Genomic DNA, 14,711 nt, shown 5'->3' on the forward strand with positions numbered 1-14,711 from the left:
TGGGCGCCCCCCGCCGTTAGGGGGGGGCGCCCCCCCCCCCGTCGCCGCCCCGCCAAGCACCCCTACCCCGCCGCCCCGCCACCCCGCCGCCCATGCAAACCCCCCCTCAATCCCCCACAGCCTTACCTATCGCGCTGGTCCCGGCGGCTCCGTTCTTCTGCTGAGGACCACCAGAAAATGGCCGCCCCCATACAGCAGACAGTTTCAGAGAACTGTGTGCTATATGGGAGCGGCCATTTTGTGGTGGTCCTCAGCAGAAGACCGGAGCCGCCGGGACCAGCGCGATAGGTAAGTCTGCGGGGGATTGAGGGGGGGGTTTAACTATAGCACCGCAGCCCCCGGCGCCCCCACATGCACAGCGCCCCCCCGTGGTGGCGGGGGCTGCGGTGCTATAGTTACGCCCCTGCCTGCAGGCCATGTCACTGGCATGACCGACTCCTCTTCTATCCAGAATTCCTCTGGAGGATCCTGCCGCGCTAAACCTGCTGTTGTTGCTGGGAGTCATCCATCATCCCTTAGGGGAAGTCGGAACACCGCTACGTCTTTCACTAAGCAATTGACCATCCAACAGTCATTTGTGATGAGGAGTGGATAACTGAGGCCTTGACTGCTATGTTGGTGTTAGATGTGTGTCCGGTGTCTTCCATCAGTGGAGTGGGATTTAGACGATTGATGGAGGTGTTGGGTGACATTTAATAGAATGCGAGTTTTTCACAATTTTTAAAATCGCACCATATCGCCGCACATCGCACTTTTTTCCGCATTTTTCCTGTGTAATTCGCATATTTAATGGGATGCGAAAAAGCGACCAAAAAGTGCGAATAAATGCGATGTGGTGCGAGATTAAGACACATAAAAGTGCGATTTAATGCGCCAGTCATGTGCGAGTTTTGTACCAACCGGAATGCGATTTACAACACTGCCTCCGCATGACAAAGAACCCCCTAACCTAAGTCCACTACATTATGCATCACACCCCCTATATAAAGGGGCACTGGCGCCATTTTAATCTTTGATAGGGAGTATGGAGCATGGAGAGGAGAGGAGGTATTGCAGTGAGCGGAGTGAAGTGTGGAAGGAGAGTTGGGAGAGGCAGCAGGGAGCCAGTCACACCCAGCACTACCAGAGGAGCCAGGGGGAGAGGCAGCAGAGGTATGCTGAGAGGCAGCAGTGCCAGAGGGAGAGGCAGCAGTGTGGCAGGCAGCAGGGCCACAGCAAGGCCAGCACAGGCCCCGGAGGAGCAGGCCCAGCAGGAGGAGGTTTAGGACCCTCTGGCATCCCCATCACATTCTCTCACCCAGGATGTGTTCATCACCCAGACAGAGGAGGAGGGACACATCTCAGAGGTCGACTGGGGTGAAGTGGAGGAAGACGGAGGTGAGGAGGAGGGGGAGACTGGCATGGAGGAGGAGGCGGACATGGCCATGGAGGAGCTGGAGGAGGAGCGAGATACTGGGCGGAAGGTCAGATTTGCCTATGAAGAGAAGGCAGCATTAGTCAGGGCCATTATCCCAGTATATGACTGGCTGCCGGGGAAACACCATCATAAGTCCACTGCACAGCATAAGAGGGCCATGTGGCTGTCCATTACTCATTGAGTGCCATTAAAAAAATTGATTTTGACTGTCGACTGTCATGATATGTTCGTTATACAGTATAGCAGTTTATGGTATACCACCAGGACACCTAAGTGTGGGCTCACATCCATGTTAAGCTGCTACATAAACTGGGATACATTTGTGGAAAAGCAGCAGGTGTGGAACTACATGGCCCAGCATAATGAACACATTGTATGTATGAGCATTACATGTATCTATAATGACCTTGCTGGGATATGTAGTTCCACAGCAGCACTATTGTTATGCTAACATTAGAAGAGAGCATTAGATGTAAAAAACATTGCAATGTATGGGTCAGTTGTAAATTAGGGACACTTACCAGCTGTGGGTGGCGTTGGTGGCCTATCAGTATCTGCCACATGGAGGCCAGCAAGCACCTCGGGTGGTATGATCCTTTTCAGCTTCTTCTCATAGGTGGTATATGAGATGGGTATAGAAGTTCCTCCTCCAGTGCGGGTAGTGTCTTTGACCTCATCGGCCATTTTGGCCTTCAGGTGCCTCTTGATGTCATTGAAGCGCTTCTTGACATTTTTGACACTGCGCTTATGGTTGCTCACTGCATTGATGGCCTGAGTAATGGACAGCCACATGGCCCTCTTATGCTGTGCAGTGGACTTATGATGGTGTTTCCCCGGCAGCCAGTCATATACTGGGATAATGGCCCTGACTAATGCTGCCTTCTCTTCATAGGCAAATCTGACCTTCCGCCCAGTATCTCGCTCCTCCTCCAGCTCCTCCATGGCCATGTCCGCCTCCTCCTCCATGCCAGTCTCCCCCTCCTCCTCACCTCCGTCTTCCTCCACTTCACCCCAGTCGACCTCTGAGATGTGTCCCTCCTCCTCTGTCTGGGTGATGAACACATCCTGGGTGAGAGAATGTGATGGGGATGCCAGAGGGTCCTAAACCTCCTCCTGCTGGGCCTGCTCCTCCGGGGCCTGTGCTGGCCTTGCTGTGGCCCTGCTGCCTGCCACACTGCTGCCTCTCCCTCTGGCACTGCTGCCTCTCAGCATACCTCTGCTGCCTCTCCCCCTGGCTCCTCTGGTAGTGCTGGGTGTGACTGGCTCCCTGCTGCCTCTCCCAACTCTCCTTCCACACTTCACTCCGCTCACTGCAATACCTCCTCTCCTCTCCATGCTCCATACTCCCTATATAAGATTAAAATGGCGCCAGTGCCCCTTTATATAGGGGGTGTGATGCATAATGTAGTGGACTTAGGTTAGGGGGTTCTTTGGCATGCGGAGGCAGTGTTGTAAATCGCATTCCGGTTGGTACAAAACTCGCACATGACTGGCGCATTAAATCACACTTTTATGTGTCTTAATCTCGCACCACATCGCATTTATTCGCACTTTTTGGTCGCTTTTTGGCATCCCATTAAATATGCGAATTACACAGGAAAAATGCGGAAAAAAGTGCGATGTGCGGCGATATGGTGCGATTTAAAAAAAAATTGTGAAAAACTCGCATTCTATTAAATGTCACCCAACACCTCCATCAATCGTCTAAATCCCACTCCACTGATGGAAGACACCGGACACACATCTAAGACCAACATAGCAGTCAAGGCCTCAGTTATCCACTCCTCATCACAAATGACTGTTGGATGGTCAATTGCTTAGTGAAAGACGTAGCGGTGTTCCGACTTCCCCTAATGGATGATGGATGACTCCTAGCAACAACAGCAGGTTTAGCGCTGCAGGATCCTCCAGAGGAATTCTGGATAGAAGAGGAGTCGGTCATGCCAGTGACATGGCCTGCAGGCAGGGGCGTAACTATAGCACCGCAGCCCCCGCCACCACGGGGGGGCGCTGTGCATGTGGGGGCGCCGGGGGCTGCGGTGCTATAGTTAAACCCCCCCTCAATCCCCCGCAGACTAACCTATCGCGCTGGTCCCGGCGGCTCCGGTCTTCTGCTGAGGACCACCACAAAATGGCCGCTCCCATATAGCACACAGTTCTCTGAAACTGTCTGCTGTATGGGGGCGGCCATTTTCTGGTGGTCCTCAGCAGAAGAACGGAGCCACCGGGACCAGCGCGATAGGTAAGGCTGTGGGGGATTGAGGGGGGGTTTGCATGGGCGGCAGGGTGGCGGGGTAGGGGTGCACGGCGGGGCGGCGGGGTAGGGGTGCTCGGTGGGGTGGCGACGGGGGGGGGGGGGGCGCCCCCCCTAACGGCGGGGGGGCGCCCAAAATGTAGCTACGCCACTGCCTGCAGGACTACCTCCGATCAGGATTAAGGAGGAAATTGACGAGGAGTGACTTGCTGGTTTGATTTTCAGGTGCTTGGATACAACAGAATCAAGGTATTATGGGGTCTTTGGACTGCTTATGGTCCTAGCCACAGTTTCTGACCTTACTGACTTATGAATGAACTTCAAGTGGTGCTTAAGTGAGGATCTCCTTAGGTGGCCAATGGCCTTACCCCTGCTTACTGCAGCGTTATATAAGCTACATATGGTGAGACAATTGTTGTCCGGATCAGGATAAAAATAATTCCAGATCAAAGAGGTGGATTTCTTAGTCTTCTGCTCAGGCATGGCGATGACCTTTAACATCCCATGGAATACAACTGTCTCACCGGAGCCTCATTTAAGTAAACCACATCACCATCAGCAGCATCCAGCTCAACGACTTCCTCCTCAGAGCCAGCTACATCAATATCCTCCTCCTGGTGTACAAAATTGACACCTTCAATCTCAAGATCAGGAACTGGACTGTGGGTTATCATTCCAGCATATGCAAAGGGCATGCTGCAAATAGTGGAAGGAGCAACCTCTTCTCGTACAAATTTTGGTTCTCTATTATTTTTTTGGAGTTAAAATAATATGCAGCACATGAGAGTGTACCCAGCCTAAACCACACACACATGGATGGCAGAGCCTTAAAAAAAATAGATGTATTAAAATAACCCTTTTATTTTGGGGTTATTTATTATATGCAGGCTTTATTATATGCGGGCAGCACAGGAGAGTGTACCCGGCCTAAAAGACACACACAGGGCAAAGCCTGAAAAAATTAGATGGAATAAATGAAACCTTTTATTTTGGGGTTATTTATTATATGCGGCTAGGAGGGTGTACCACACACACACACGGCAAAGCCTGAAAAAAATTAGATGGATTAAAATCCTTTTATTTATGGGTTATTTATTATATGCGAGCGGCACAGGAGAGTGTACCCAGCCTAAACCACACACACACGCCAAAGCCTGAAAAAAATTTGACGTATTAATATAACCCTTTTATTTTGGGGTAATTTTTTATATGGGGGTGGCACAGGAGAGTGTACCCTTAAACCACACACACACACGGCAAACCCTGAGGAAATTATACGCATTAAAATTATACTTTTATTTTGGAGTTATTTATTATAAGCGGGCGGCACAGGAGAGTGTACCCCTAAACCACACATACAAAGCAAAGCATAAAAAAAATATATGGAATAAAATAACACTTTTATTTTGGGTTTATTATAAGCGGCCAGAGTATACCCCTACTGGACTTAATGGCAGTACCACTGGAGTCAATGGCAGTACTGGAATTAATGGCAGTACCACTGTATTACTGGACTTAACGGCAGTACCACTGGACTTAATGGCAGTACTACTGGAATTAATGGCAGTACCACTGTATTTCATGGCAGTACTGGATTTAACGGCAGTACTACTGGACTTAAAGGCAGTACTGGACTTCATGGCAGAACGGCTGGACTTAATGGCAGTACCACTGTACCACTAGACTTAACAGCAATAACACTGGACTTAAAGGCAGTACCACTGGACTTAATGGCAGTACTGGACTTAATGGCAGTACTGGACTTAATGGCAGTTCCACTGGACTAGCAGTACCACTGGATCTAACAGCAGTACCACTGAACTAGCAGTACAAGTGGACTTAGCAGTACCACTGGACTTAACGGTAGTACCACTGGACTTATAGGTAGCACTAGTCAGCACAGCACCACTGCATTGAACTTATACAGCAGCACAGGACACCCACTCCGGCAGCAGATAGCATGCTACCACAGGACTGGACACCACAGGACACCATTACTGTGACCAGATCGCCACCTCATGCCAGCTTCCCACACAACCTGCCTCAACCCTCTCCAATGCCAGAGTGAAGATGATGGGGAACTTATATTGAGTTTGGATTTCGTGAGAATCCTACACTGGGATGATGATGTTTTGCCTCGTTCTCCGAGCTAAGCTTGGCGGGAAATACCGAACAGTGCTTGGGACACAGTTTGGATCCCTGCCGTTCGATAGAGTTCGAATTTCAGAAATCTGGACTTGCTCATCCCTAATAGAATCTGAAATAGAACTCCCTTCTCTTAGTAAATAAATCCCCAAGTGGGACATGATCACATGGCAAGGAGATGCATGGAGGACATAATGGTGTGGCTAAAAGACACAGGTGGGACTGGGACTCATGGCCTCATTTTAAATGTTGCTGCCTTCTCATTGCGCTTCTTATATCTCTGCTTTTTTTTTTTTTTTCAGACAGACAGCACCACTAGAAAGACCCTTCTGCATGAAATCTGGAGCTGACTCAAACTGTGTCAGCTGCATTAAATTCCCTGAAACATAGCTCTAAAAATCGTTATGTAGCTTTAGGCAATGTAAGAAAAAACACTCGAGAATTTTACTTTCAAGTGCTACGTCATGCCAAGTGCTTTGAAGGAATAACAAATGTGATGCACTTAGAACTTCTTAAGAGGAACAGAGGGTTTACATGGATGACAGAGCTGTAAGAGCATCTTGGAGCTGCTTTGATGTAAAGTTACTCATTCAATTTCCACCCTCGGGAGGCTTTGACCTTTTTTGCATAAGGGAAGACATCAGTCACCAGGTACCTATGATTCAAAGAAAATAACAGGTTTTGTACAGTAAGTGCCAATGGGACTGGAACTGATATGAAATAGATCTATTCTCTGTATGGTGCTGCATAAAAAGGTTGGCACTATATAAATGAATAATAATAATAATAATACAATTATTATTAATAATAATAATAATAATAATAATAATTTGTTCCAGAACAAAGCAGAATTTGTCAATGGAACAGCCCAGACTCCACCTCCCCAAAATGTACAGTTTATTTTTGCTTATAATGTACACTAACTATCTCATATGCTTCAACTGGGTACAAGTTTGCTGGGTGGAACATTTTACCCCTTTTTCGCCTCTTAGTAGTCAAAATAGCCCCTGCTTAATAGTAGGCTGCAAATAACTTTCACAGTTTCCAGCCTAAAGCCAAAGTCTCCTTTACACACCACAAGTATTAGATCCTACATGCCGGTTGTATAACCTTTGGTACATGCACATGGGCAGTATGAGTGGGGAGTCCCTGAGTGCCCATACACAAGTGTTTAGTACCATAACAAAGGAGCATTGGGTCAACCCAATTTAGGTCAACATGCATTGGGTCGACCACTGAGGGTCAACAAGGCTTATGTCGACACCTGAAATAGATCGACATAAAAAAGTCATCAGTGTTGGAAAGTCGACACAAGCATCAGGTAGACAATGGCAAGGTCAACAGTCAAAAGGACAGTCGACATGTACCGCGTCCCCTTGTATGATTTAGGGAACGGTGCCTCACTGTGCTCAGCACACTATGTTATTCTCCCACCATGGCGTAGTGGATGGTAGAGCATGAAATACCGCCTGTCGGCACATGTTGGTTCAATAAAAAAAATAAACTAATTTCAATCTATTCACTGTTGACTTTGCCATTGTTAATGCTAATGGTTGTGTCGACCTTCCAACCCTGACGACCTTAGCCATGTCAACCTATTTCAGGTGTCAACCTAAGCCCGCTCGACCTTCATTGGAGGACTCAATGCAATGTTGAACTAAACAGGGTTGACCTAGTGACTGTATCCCAGGGGAGCTACATGTGTTTTAGCCTAGGGCACCTGGAACCTTTAATCATGCTTTGCTTAAGGATGGTGTAATGGTTAGCATTAATGCCTCACAGCGCTGCGGTAATGGGTTTGAACGCACCATGGCTCTAACTGCAGAGTTTGTATATTCTCCCCGTATTTGTGTGGGTTTACTCCGGGTACTCCAGTTTCCTCCCACAATCCAAAAATATACAGGTAGGTTTATTGGCTTCCAACAAAAATTAACCCTAGAATGTCTGTGTGCGTGTACATGTGGTAGGGAATATAGATTGTAAGCTCCACTGGGGCAGGGACTGATGTGAATGTTCAACTATACTCTGTAAAGCGCTGCATAATATGTAGAGATGAGCGGGTCCGGATCTCCGGGATCCGACAGATCCGAATATCGCGATCCGAGTCTGGATCCGAGCCGGCTCGGCAGTTCCCGCCTAAATTCCGGACCGAAAACGAGGCAAAACGTCATCATCGCGCTGTCGGATTCTTGCGGGATCTGGATTCTATATAAGACGCACGCGCGCCCCACCATCTTTACTCCAGCATAGGAGAGGGAAGAGGGTGGTTGTGCTCTGTGCTGTGCTATAATAATAATATATTATTTTGCTGCTGCTCCCTCGATTAGGGTCTGCAGGGGCTGCTGTACACAAGTCCAGCGTACAGGGGCTGCAGTGGCCAGTGTACAAGGGGCTATGCAGGGGCTGTGTTCAGTGTGACAGGGCTTGTGTCCAGTGTGACAGGGCCTGTGTACAATGTGACAGGGTCTGTGTCCAGTGTGACAGGGCCTGTGCCCAGTGTACAGGGGTTGTGTCCAGTGTACAGGGGTTGTGTCTAGTGTACACGGGCTGTATCCAGTGTACAGGGGCTGTGTACAGGGGCAGTGTCCAGTGTGACGGCTGTGTCCAGTGTACAGGAGCTGTGTCCCGGGGCGGTGTGCAGAGGCTGTGTCCAGTGTGACGGCTGTGTCCAGTGTCCAGGGGCAGTGTCCAGTGTGACGGCTGTGTCCAGTGTACAGGAGCTGTGTCCAGGGGGGGTGTCCAGAGGCTGTGTCCATTGTCCAGAGGCTGTGTCCAGGGTGACAGGCTGTGTCCATTGTCCAGGGGCTGTGTCCAGGGTGACGGGCTGTGTCCAGTGTCCAGGGGCAGTGTCCAGGGGCAGTGTCCAGTGTGACGGCTGTGTCCAGTGTACAGGAGCTGTGTCCAGAGGCGTTGTCCAGAGGCTGTGTCCAGTGTGACTGCTGTGTCCAGTGTACAGGAGCTGTGTCCAGAGGCTGTGTCCATTGTCCAGGGGCTGTGTCCAGTGTGACGGCTGTGTCCAGTGTACAGGAGCTCTGTCCAGAGGCTGTGTCCATTGTCCAAGGGCTGTGTCCAGGTTGACGGGCTGTGTCCAGTGTCCAGGGGCAGTGTCCAGGGGCTGTGTCCAGTGTCCAAGGGGCTGTGTCCAGTGTGACAGGCTGTGTCCAGTGTAAAGTAAGAAAAATAAATAAAAGTAATAAATAAAATAAAAACACATTTTTGGAGGATGATGGAGGAGGAAATAGTGGGAGATCAGCAACCTGATAGAAGTGCTGAAGCTGCTACCACCAGTCATGACAAGGCCGATACCTCTTTGTATTTTTTGCTCTTTGGAGCATTTCTCTTTTTTGGGATAGTTTATTAAACTGCCACCCTGTCTGCCCCTGCAGTGCCGTTCTGCCAGTTTGGAAGTGTAAGGTCCACATGTATGTGATGCCGACTGCTGTCGCTTAGCTTAGTCATCCAGCTACCTCGGTATAACCTTTTGGCCCAACTACAGTAAATGAAAACAATTTTGTGAGCTGTGAAGGTGATCAAAATTGACTAGAAATGAGTGGAAACTAATGTTATTGAGGTCAATCATACTTTAGGGGCAAAAACAGGCCCAAATTCTGTTATTTTAGCCATTTTTAGCATTTTTTCATAAAAATCCAGATCCAAAAACAAAACCCACAAGGGTGGTTTTGCCAAAACCAATCCAGATCCAAAACACGAAGGGAGATCCAGATCCAAAACCAAAACCCGAAAAAGTGGCCGCCGCACATCTCTAATAATATGTGTGCGCTATATAAGAAACTGTTAATAAATAAATAATACATTTGCTCCCTTTTGGTGTTTTGAGCTACTTTCAGCTCAAAATTCCCAGTGTGCATGCCCCGCCAAAGAACTATGAGTGCTGATGCACGCTTCCACATCATTGCCATTTTACCAGCTGAGTGAACCACTTTCCAGTCTCCTACTGTGGAAAGTGGGTCACCCCCCAGGAAATCACTGGGACGGGTGAAAATCACATCATCGCTTCTCATATACGCAAAAATGCCCAGTGTGTATGAGGCTTTACACTTGTGGGGAAAAAAGTTTGATGAACAACACGTGCGCCATCTGGTGTATAAGATCATTAATGCACTTGTTGTATTATTACACTTACATTAACAACAATTCATGTTTAAATTCTTTCTTATAAATATTAATTTATTTATTTGTTCATTCAATCTCTGAATGTGGGTGACTGACATTGTGATAATGGCCTTTGGCAGCTACTTCCAATTGGCTGATTGCATCCGACGCCTCCAGCTGCATGATGTACTGGCTTTTTTTTATATTTAATTGATATTTGCATTTGCACTGGGTGGAATATTGAAGAAATGCTGTTTCATTTTTTATAGCATTTAATTTGTGCTTTTCCTCACATTTTTCTTAAATTAATTGTTGGTAAAAGCAAATGTCACATATATTAATAACACTATACAGACAATGATCTTTTTTTTTGTTACCTTTGCTTTCAGATTACTACATGACTACATGATTACAACATGACCACAAAGATATCACAAAAAGGATTGTAAAGAGGATCATGCAAAGATGACAATTGCCCCTGCAGTTTACATCTGCACTTTTAACATAAATTGCATCCAACTCTTTATGAGCCGCTGGAGCGCCACAATCCATGGAAAAGTGGATGTGGTCAGTTTAGAAACTGCCACATATTACTGTGAGTTTTGTGACTGGAATTATTAATCTGCTGTTAAAAATTCAAGTTATAAACAGCAGGGCTCTGTGGGCATCGCCAGAGTAGGATTAAGGCTGTGGAGGGCCCAGGGTACATATATATATATATATATATATATATATATATATATATATATATATATATATATATATATGGGGCGATGTGCTGGCACACATCCAATCAGATACAGCTGCCCTGGTGCTGGCTCAAAATAGGATAATACAGGAATGCTTTAGGTGGTCGCACACATGGGTCTCTGCTCGTCAGAAAATAAACACGCAAGAGCCGTGTCTTACAGCAACGTTTCGGGAAGGTTTATTATCCCGTCCTCAGGCTTCAACAAAGTATAACATACAAAGACTTGTGTAAAAAATTTTACCTTATATCCCCTTCTGTGCTCACGTGTATGCTGCGGCGTCCTCCTTTTGTCTCTAGCCCACTTCCGGGTTTAGATCCCTCCTCCCCACGTACTGTGTTGTTGGATGACGTCAGGGGGAGCCCTGCAGCTTGTCCGTGGCAGCGTTACAAAGTATGCAAACTGTGAAACAAATAAACAGACAATACAATAAGATACATATTTAAAAACAGTGAAAAAGAATGCACCTAGGGTGCACTGAATCATTATAATAAACAATGAGATTATCTAGCTTGGCCTATAGGATCGCATATTTAAATATTAGTGAAAGCAATCTACACAATTAATTCCAAAAGATGAAAAAAGGGGAAAGTTAATGGCATGGATCTCAAATGAATACATTCCAATTAAGTTGTTCATTTAATCCCTTAGGTTTCAGACTGTCTAAAGTAAAAATCCATTTGGCTTCACACTTCAATAATTTCAGGTGCCTGTCACCTCCTCTGCCATCATCCGGCACATGGTCGATGACCATGTGACGGAAATTGGCCAGGTTATGTTTAGCCTCAGCGAAGTGTTTGGCCAATGGTTGATCGCTGCCTTTCCCTTTGATTGCAGCACTAATGGCTGAGCGATGTAGAGCCATTCGCTCTACATCGCTCAGCCATTAGTGCTGATTTTTACTTTAGACAGTCTGAAACCTAAGGGATTAAATGAACAACTTAATTGGAATGTATTCATTTGAGATCCATGCCATTAACTTTCCCCTTTTTTCATCTTTTGGAATTAATTGTGTAGATTGCTTTCACTAATATTTAAATATGCGATCCTATAGGCCAAGCTAGATAATCTCATTGTTTTTTATAATGATGCAGTGCACCCTAGGTGCGTTCTTTTTCACTGTTTTTAAACATGTATCTTATTGTATTGTCTGTTTATTTGTTTCACAGTTTGTATACTTTGTAAAGCTGCCACGGACAAGCTGCAGGGCTCCCCCTGACGTCATCCAACAACACAGTAGGTGGGGAGGAGGGATCTAAACCCGGAAGTGGGCTGGAGACAAAAGGAGGACGCCGCAGCATACACGTGAGCACAGAAGGGAATATAAGGTAAAATTTTTTACACAAGTCTTTGTATGTTATACTTTGTTGAAGCCTGAGGACAGGATAATAAACCTTCCCGAAACGTTGCTGTAAGACACGGCTCTTGCATGTTTATTTTCTGACGAGCAGAGACCCATGTGTGCGGCCACCTGAAGCATTCATATATATATATATATATATATATAAGGAAGGATGGAAGCGGCACTCAGCAGACTGCAATTAAAATGTCCTTTATTCCAATGGTTTCGGGGTTACCCCCCGTCGTCAGGGATGGACACAGCACACACAAGATCATAAAACAAATGGCAATATATACACAAAAACACACCCCATCCCACCCCTCCCCCCACCCCAATCAAGCAAGCCCTGCACTCACCTGCCGGAACTGGGAGCGGCCCACAATGCCAGGTAACCTGTAAAGGTACTCATGGCTGTGGGTGTCCCTCGGGTCCAGCTGACAGTAATAGAAGCGTCTAACACATCCCTTAGCTTACTGAGACAGCGGGTGTGCTGCGTGCAGGCAGCCGGAAGTGACAGCCTCGCAGCTGCGCTTCCGCCAACCACTGACACGCGCAATCAGATAAAATCTCTTATAATTGACCAGATCCCCAAAAATCTCAGGGGGGGTAACAGAAATAAGCAGCTACTTCAATGCGAGAGCAGGTGGATTTTCAATTTGGGCACGTTGGCCCCGGGAGGCCTTAATGAGACACTGGGGCTCCAGTGTTTTTTGTGAAACTGTATGGTATCGATATTATGATTGGTTCATTTGTCTGGATAAATGTCCCAACATGTGCATGCTACGGTGCTTTCTTTGCTCTAATTATTCCATGCTTTAGCCAGATGTGGTGGTGTCTGCCTGATGTGGTGCACAGTGGGATCGATTTGAGTTGACATGTTGAGTCGACCCCGCTGTTTGCCACATCAATATTACATGTTTTATGCCATAATGTTTTGCACTTGCCGTTTTATTTGCATTGGGATATATGTTCTGTCAGTTTCTCCGCTTTATATATTATTGTGGTTTTATGTATCTTTATTCATCAATAACTGGCGTTTTTGCCATTCATCATTTTAACAATGATGACACATTGTTTGTTTACCGTTATTGTTGTTCTTTGTTGCATAGCAATGCTCTGCCCTCCGGCAGTCATATGGAACGTCACACTCCCGGCGGCCATCTTGTGATTGGCGGGTGGTGCGCGTGTCAGTGGTTGGCGGAAGCGCAGCTGCGAGGCTGTCACTTCCGGCTGCCTGCACGCAGCACACCCGCTGTCTCAGTAAGCTAAGGGATGTGTTAGACGCTTCTATTACTGTCAGCTGGACCCGAGGGACACCCACAGCCATGAGTACCTTTACAGGTTACCTGGCATTGTGGGCCGCTCCCAGTTCCGGCAGGTGAGTGCAGGGCTTGCTTGATTGGGGTGGGGGGAGGGGTGGGATGGGGTGTGTTTTTGTGTATATATTGCCATTTGTTTTATGATCTTGTGTGTGCTGTGTCCATCCCTGACGACGGGGGGTAACCCCGAAACCGTTGGAATAAAGGACATTTTAATTGCAGTCTGCTGAGTGCCGCTTCCATCCTTCCTTACATCTGTTTGCCCTCTCCTATGGATATGGACTTACTACTGAAGGCACCGCAGCATTTATCCTTTTAAAGGTACTTTTCAAACAGCATTACGTATATTGAGTGCCGGATCACTCCCATATATATATATATATATATATATATATATATATATATATATATATATATATATATATATAAGAAGAAGAGGTAGATGTGCGCTCTGTATGTTTCACCACTTTAGTACATTAGCAGTCATGCATTGGTACATAAAAGAAGTTTTTTATTATAAATTAAGTAAAAAGGCTTATACAAAGTTTGGTTCACTTTTCAAATTCAGATCACAGTATTGTTCAAATGAGTAGCATCAGATCCAACTTCATGATGTGTGTAACTTCTTAGGATGCGAGAACCCTACGCGTTTCGTCCCTTTAGGACTTCATCAGGGGTAAAATAAGGATCTGAGTGGTGAAAAATATGAATATGCCATAAGTGATGTAATTTTACATCTATACAAGTGTATATTTTTAAGTTTAAACCCATGCAGGTGAGCAAGCAGATCTCGCTGCATACCCACAGGAGTTGGATGTTCACTACTATTTGGTAGGTTGCACTTTATTGGTCCCATATACTTTGTGAACTGTTACACTGTTTATTATGTTCTGCATCGATGCTAAGCTGCATTATGGTCACACAAGTATAGTGCTTTAATGACACGCTGCCATATATATATATATATATATATGCATTCTGAAGTAACTAGGTACTTTATTAGACTATCGTTTTTAGATTCTTGAAAGAGAAACCTGGATTTAGACTTAGACATTGATTTTCCTTATGTCCATGAACGCAGCTTGATCTCTGCATTAAATACTACTATTACTATGTATCAGCTGTTGCTTATGCGTATCATGAGTCACCACTAGGATGTTATAACTGTTGTACAAGGCATTATTATGTATCTATATGTAACTATTGAAGTAGCACTGTGTATCCCTTTACCTTGCTTGTATAAAACATAGCTTGATTTGCCCCTGTATCGGTATATGACCCATACTAAATGGAGTTACTTTCAGTCATACATAGAGGGCTACGTTGAATTTAAAATATACTATGAGAAGAATGTTTTTTTAATGCAACATTT

The sequence above is a fragment of the Crinia signifera genome, chromosome 1 (assembly GCF_055691185.1).
Source record: "Crinia signifera chromosome 1, ASM5569118v1, whole genome shotgun sequence".
Taxonomy (NCBI): Eukaryota; Metazoa; Chordata; class Amphibia; order Anura; family Myobatrachidae; genus Crinia; species Crinia signifera.